At 42.7% G+C, this 7,016-nt stretch overlaps 1 protein-coding gene across 2 annotated transcripts in view; it reads right to left on the reverse strand.

The window, feature by feature from the left end:
• RIIAD1 (regulatory subunit of type II PKA R-subunit domain containing 1) overlaps window positions 1-7,016 on the reverse strand; it is a 308,698-nt gene that overhangs the window by 266,282 nt on the left and 35,400 nt on the right. The gene's annotated exons all lie outside the window — the stretch shown is intronic.

The following is a 7,016-nucleotide window of genomic DNA, read 5'->3' on the forward strand; positions in this document are numbered from 1 at the left end:
TTGGAATTTAGGGTGGTTAGGGGCGCAGCAGATTACTGTGGAGTCATCGGCATATTGTACAGTTTTAGTATTTGAGATAGCAGAATAGAAATTGTTAACAAAGATATTAAATAGCATGGGGCCAAGAATGGAACCTTGGGGAACTCCTGTAGGAGTAGGAAGGAAGTTTAAGGTGCCCTTCTTCCATTTTACTGCTTGAGATCTGTCGGTTAGGTAACTAGAGAACCAGGATAGGGTACTGTGAGGGAGATTGAGGTTAGCTAGGTGGCTGAGGAGATGAGTATGGGAGATAGTGTCGAAGGCCTTGGAGAGATCTAGAAAAATTGTAGAAACTAGGTTACCAGAGTAACAGGCATGACTGACCATATTCTAGGAAAGAGAGAAGAGCAGTTATAGTGCTGTGGCCAGGACAGAAGCCATGTTGGGTATGGGCGATGAGGTGGTTTTTGGTTAGGTAGGGCATTAGCTGGGAGTGAATGCATTTTTCCATAATTTTTGATATTGGGGATAGGATGGCTATGGGGCGGAAGTTTGAGATGTTATTATTTTTACCACCTTTATGGAGGGGACGTATGAAGGCGGCATGCCACAGCTTGGGGACATAAGATTCCTGTATGGATCTGTTAATTAGGATGTTAATAGGGAGGGCGATTCCATCTGCAGCTGGGGCATAGGAGCATGGTTTTAGTTTGGTGAGCAACTTTTAATATAATAGGTTGAGACTGGTTTAAGTTCAAAAGTGGGGAAGAGAGTTGGGTTTAGGGACTGAGAAAGGGTGAGTAAACTGTGTGGCTGGGTTGCTTGGGAAGGAATTAGTAAGTTGAGCTATAGAATTTGTAAAGGAGTTGAAGAGAGTGGCAATTTCAGTATCACAATTGGTGGTATCAGGACAAGGATTGTTTTTTGTGCCTGGGTTGAGAAGAGTTTTAATGGATTTCCAGAATTGTTTGGGGGTTTTGGAATGTTTGTTTTGGAGTTTCATATAGAAGGATTGCTTATCTTTGATTATATGTCTTTTAGTAAGGTTACAGAGTTGCTTGTATTGAACAAGGGTTTCTGGGGTTTTGTTGCGCTGAGAAAGTTTCCAGGATCTATCTCGCTGATGCATGAGTTTTTTGGTTTCTTTGGTTAACCATGGAGCGGAGTTAGTTTTAATTCTTATAGTTCGTGGTGGAGCTTGGGAATTAAGAATGTTTAGGAAGGTAGAATTAAAGTAATTCACGAGCACAGTCAAGTGGGAGGGTTTTTAATATATTGCAATCAGTTTGTTTGAGGGAATTAGAGAAGGTAGTGGGGTTGAAATTTGATAGGTTATGTGTGTGTATATATTGGTGCTGGAGGGGGGGGGCAAAGGGTTGATCGATTGATATAGGAAGGTAAATGATCACTAAAGGAGTCAGGGAGGATGCCTGAATCAGTAATGTTGTTAGGGTGGGTGGCTAGGATCCAGTCCAGAGTAGAACCTGGAGGGTTATTTTTGTTGGGTCTTGTGATGGAGGTAGTGAGTGGAGTGAATTTGAAGAGATTGACAGATATAGCAGGATTCTGGTTGTTAATTTTGTTCCAATCTATACTGACATCTCCGAGAATATAGGTCTCAAGATTAATATTAGTTGAGGCCCATTGGAGGCTGTCCTCAAGAGTAGGGGTATTGTTACCTGGGGGAATATAAAGGGAGATCAGACAAATCCTTTTGTGATTGTTCATTTGTAATAATCCTATTACTAGTTCTGCATTGTTGAACTGAGGAATGGGGTCTGGGTATGGAATAATGGGGAGAAGATTAGAGAATACTAAGGCTACTACTCCACCTTTCTTATTTAGGTGGTTATATCTAAGGGCGTGAAAGCCAGGGGGGAGTATTTCTGAGTCAGAGATGAAGGGTTTAAGCCAGGTCTCAGAGATGGTTACAATATCTGGTAGGTTATGATGTAGCCAGGTATGGAAGATGGTTGTTTTATTTTTTATACTCCGGGCATTGAGAGTAACTATTTCTAGGCTTTTGCGGCTGGGGGTGTTGGTAGTTAAATGGGAAGTAAGCCTGTTAGAGGTAGTAGGTCCTGGGTTTTGGTGTACATCACCTGCAAGTAATAGTTGGATAAAGAAATGAGGTAGTAGGTAATTGAGTTTGCCTTTTGACAGGTAATAATGGCAGGTAGGAGGTTTGGAGATGGTATGTTTTGTTATAGTGGGTAAAACCTTAGGTTTAAAATAGTGGAGGATGTTAGGTTGTACTAATGTTGAATATATGGTATGGAAGTGAGGTGAGGAGTATGTGAGAAGGGGGTTGAGAGAGGTGGAGTGGAATGGAGATTTGTGGAGAGGAGGAAAGGAGGTGGTATAGTATAGTGGAATTAGAATTAATAGTGTAAGGAAGGAGGTTTGATAGGTTTGCAGAGATAGATATTGCATTATGTGGGAGGGGATAAGAAAGTAATCTAGAGTGATATGAGAGGTATAGTGAAGGTAGGATGTAGGGGAGAATGAGGAAAGAGGGGAGGGTTGAGTATAGTATGTGTGAGGGGAGAGTTTAATAATTAGTGGGTGGAGAGGAGGAGGGGCAGGGTGAAGAGGCCAGTGATTGGGTAGTTGGGAAGGGGTGGAGACTAAAAATGGTGTAGTTCGGAGGGGAGAGTAGTGTTAACTTCAAAACCAGAGGTGTATTAGAGGGTGAGAGGAGCGAAGTATGATAAGCGGAGATAAAGTGGAGGTGACTGTTAGGGTAACAGGATGGACAAGTGGACAGGGCTGGTTTAGAGTGCCACCTGGTGGACAAGGAGAGTCACTAATGCAGGAGTAATTTCAGGGAAAGGCTGGTCAAGGAATACACACACACACACACACACACACGTATGTACACAGATATATATATACATACATACATACATACATACATATACACACACACACACACACACACACACACACACACACACACACACACACACACACACACACACACACACACACACACTCCCCAGAATTTACTAATCTTCCATGTAAGACTAGATTAGTCTTACACGGAAACGCCAGTCTAAGAATATGACGGCAGCGCGCCATGCATATTAATGAGGGTGCGCTGCCTCAACTCCAAAGCTTACATGGAGCGTGGACGAGTGTAGGGGGCATATCGGACTGCCGAGCAGTCCAAAAATCCACGCCCCTGCACTGACAAAACCCAAGAAATGTTGAGTTACGAGCGAGTCCACTCACGTGTACATTGTAACACTACAATCCCCCATATGTTAAACCTCGTACAAATTTAAAAATTAAAAGAAATTTTTTTTTTGTTTTATTTCCGATATAGCTGCCTGTATTTGTGCTTGTTTGCGTGGGACTGCCCACTGCTTAGCTACAGTTAGCAGCTTAAAATCTGTATACAAAAATATTTCCTGACATTTATCATGTATAAGTTTTGTAAAAAGCATTCAAATGTTACATGTAGTAGTGAACGAATTATATATATTTGTGTCTTTCGGCATTTCCCGGTTAGGGGTCGCCACAGTGGAACTCCAGTCCGCTAATGATTGGCAGTTGATTTTTATGTACCGGCTTGCCAGGCCGGACGCACAACCTTCAACGAAGGTACGCCCATTCACGCATGTCTCCATGTAGAAGACACTCAAGCTGAGAATCGAACCGGACAGCGTCTTACTGTGAGGCGACAACGCTACCGCAGCACCACCACAGTGAACGAATTATATATATATATGAAGGTGAAATGGTTATACATTCTGAGGCATGAGTAACTTATTTTAAGCAATATAAAGCACTGCTAAGCACAATTTAGCAGTATTTAGCAGATGTAAAACCAATTGCTCATAGCTGAGCACCACGTTAACAAGCACAATGTCTTTGTGCGCAGCTGCTCACCACGCCAACCAGCGCAACTACAATGCATTTGCGTGTAGCTGCACACAGCACTAATCAGCGCAACGTCGAGCAATGTTGGGCAACATCGGGCAAAGTTGAGCAAAGTCGGCTAAACACGGCCACATCTCCTTTACTGTACCTTAACCATTCAGGTCTGGCCAGTAGGAAAATAAAAAGCAGTGACAGGGCTCAAACTCAGGATACTGTGCACTATAGTCACAGTACATAACCACTACGCCATGACAGCATTTCATAACCATGCACTTTCAACAGACACATATCTATCAAAAGAATATTAAACATTGCTAACATCAGCTAAGCAGTTGTGCCTACAGCTGAGTTTTTTCAAAACTGGCCAATCACAAATAAGTGCAGGAAATGAGGCATATTTAAGCTCCACAGGCAGGAATACTTGCCATAACTGGTTTTATCTCCCTTCTGCAGTCAGCATGGCCGGTGTTGGAGAAGGCACTCGATTTCGAGTGCAATGCTGGGGCATTGAGGAGACCAAAGTAATGGTTTGGCTCCTTGTCCACAATCATGAGGAAAGACTCCTGCGGGGCCAGTACCAGGGCACCCAATATAAAATGAAGGCCTGGAACAGTCTAGCTTGTGAGTTCACCAGTGCCACTGGAGTTCCTCGGACTGGTGAGCAGGTCAGGCACCATTATTCTGACATGAAGTGACGTAAGGAGGATTGACTGGACCAGTGGATCCAGGAGTCCCGTGCGATGCCTAATGCCCCAGTACTGAGTAAGTAGCCATTGTAAGTAGTTAAGAATTGCTATGCTTGTCTATACTATGGATAGGTATGTCTCAATATCTCTGCATTTACTTCACAGCTGCAGGTGCCGGGCTATGAATCAGCAAACCCATGAAGATAGGTGGCAAAGGCTGCATTATCAGGCAGGTTAGTAATTATTCTGCATGTACTGTTATATAAAATAAATGAAAGAGCCTTCAAAAAGTGTTTTAACCCAATAAATAAGGTGTAATAATCCTTTAATAAAAGTATAATTCCTGGAGTGTGTCTGTGTCATTTTCTTTGATATGTTGTTGTATTGTTGCATTTTACAAATAGTACTGTTGTATTAAGCAGTATTAACCCACACTTGGGTAGGCCCATATAACGTGGATGAAGGGAGTGCCAGTAGCTTTTATGCATATTTACAGTCCTCAACTGTTGGTTCATGCCTAGCATGTACAGGTTAATCTGGCACATGAGTAGCTTGGTATTTTGTTCCCCAGAAATGTCAAATATGCTGCCAGAAATGTAGGGAGCTGTTAACATACAACGGATACTTTCACCTGAACATATCTAGATAATTATATGAAAGTAGAGCTGTCAGTGTACCATCTTAGCAGTAGTGTGTGTGAGCATCTTGGATATACAGCTCATGTATATAATGATCTAGCAAAATCCAATTGTACAATATAAGGACAATGGGTAGTGTAATAATACATGCAAGGGACATATAACTGCAGTTAATAGGAATGTAGTGAAAACTAGAAGGATATACAAGTTAATTGAGCTATCCATTTCCACCCTACTGTATGTGCATAAAAAATGCAATTCCACACCTCAATCTGTATGTCTAATCTCAAAACATTTGTTGGGACATATGTCCTACTGGTTTATAAATATTGCATTTATTTATATGCATGTGCCCTGTTAAAATACCACAATATTGGTGGCCTGTTCCCATCAATTCAACCTGCATGCTGTTGTAATGTCCACTATTGTTCTATATATGCATGTGTATCCCAAGGTCTCATCACACTTTCAGTGTTTAAGTATACTACTGCCTATGTTGTAGTTCATGGGTACAGAGTTTTTACCAAAGGGGATGACAATGCACTTTTTGTCATTGAGCTTCAGGCCATGGCTTTGACACCAGGCATCTGTCTCAGTGAGGCCCTTTTGTAGGATGTCCACATTGTTAGTAGTTTCGATTATGGCTCCTAGTTTGCAGTCATCTGGGAACTTCATTAGCCAAATACCATCTGTGTTAGCCTGTACTTCAGGGAAGTAGATACCAAACAGAACAGGACACAGGACTGAACCCTGTGGTACTCCACTTGTCACTTTTCTGAAGTTGGACTTGGAGTCTGCTACTGTAGGGTCAGTCAGTGACCCAGTTGGCAACCCATCTTGTGACATAGGGATTTATACCTAGTTTAGTGAGTTTATCTATAATTCCAGAGTGGGGGATGGTGTTGAAAGCATTGGCAAGATCTAGATAGGCTGTGTGAACCACCTTACCTTTGTCTACGGCTTTGGTAACTACTTCAAAGAAGTCTATCAGGTTTAGGAGACATGATCTGCCTTTTCCAAACCCGAAATGGTTGTGGTACAGAGATTGGAGATTGCCAATGTAAGTTCCATGATTATACGTTCCATGGCCTTGCAGACCAGGCTCATCAGGCTAATGGTGCGCTAGTTCCCAGGGTCCATGGTGGCTCCCCCCTTGTGTAGTGAGATAGCAGTCGATGTGCACCATTCAGCAGGCACAAAGCCTGAGGTGAGGCTATGATTGAACATGGTACTTAGGTGTGGTGCCAGTTTTTTCTGTAGTTCGTGTAGAACACAGCCTGGGATGTTATCTGGCCCCATGGATGCTGTGTTCCTGGCTTTGGAGAGTGGTTTTTACCTGTGCAGCCATGATGACAGCAACTTTGCATTCTTCCAGTATAGAGATGGGCTCTTTCATGGGTGAGAGGGGGGTAAAGTTAGCACTGATCCCATCTGCCAGAATGCTGGCAATATCAGTTGTGTCTGTATATTTTAGAGCCATTGTGCTGTAACTCAGAGCAGATCTGAGTATTGCCATTGTGTTTCCTGACATAGCTATAGAATGCTTTGTGGTTGTCTTTAGAATCAGTGGCGATTTTGTTTTTGTAACTAGCTTTGGAGGATTTTATCAGGGATCGTAGCTTCTTACTGAGGCTGACCAGGGAGCTCCTCCACTCATGGGTTTTATCCTCTTTTGCAACAGTTTCTTCCTTCTGTTGTGCAGTTTGTTTATGGCAGGGGACCACCAGATTGGCTTCCTCTTCTTGGGGGATAGCGTCTTGGTTCTGTTTGGGATAGCACAATCCATGCACTCATGCAAGTGCTTATAAAGTGCAATTGTGTAGGATTC

The sequence above is a fragment of the Protopterus annectens genome, chromosome 8.part0 (assembly GCF_019279795.1).
Source record: "Protopterus annectens isolate FY-2018-M chromosome 8.part0, PAN1.0, whole genome shotgun sequence".
Taxonomy (NCBI): Eukaryota; Metazoa; Chordata; order Ceratodontiformes; family Protopteridae; genus Protopterus; species Protopterus annectens.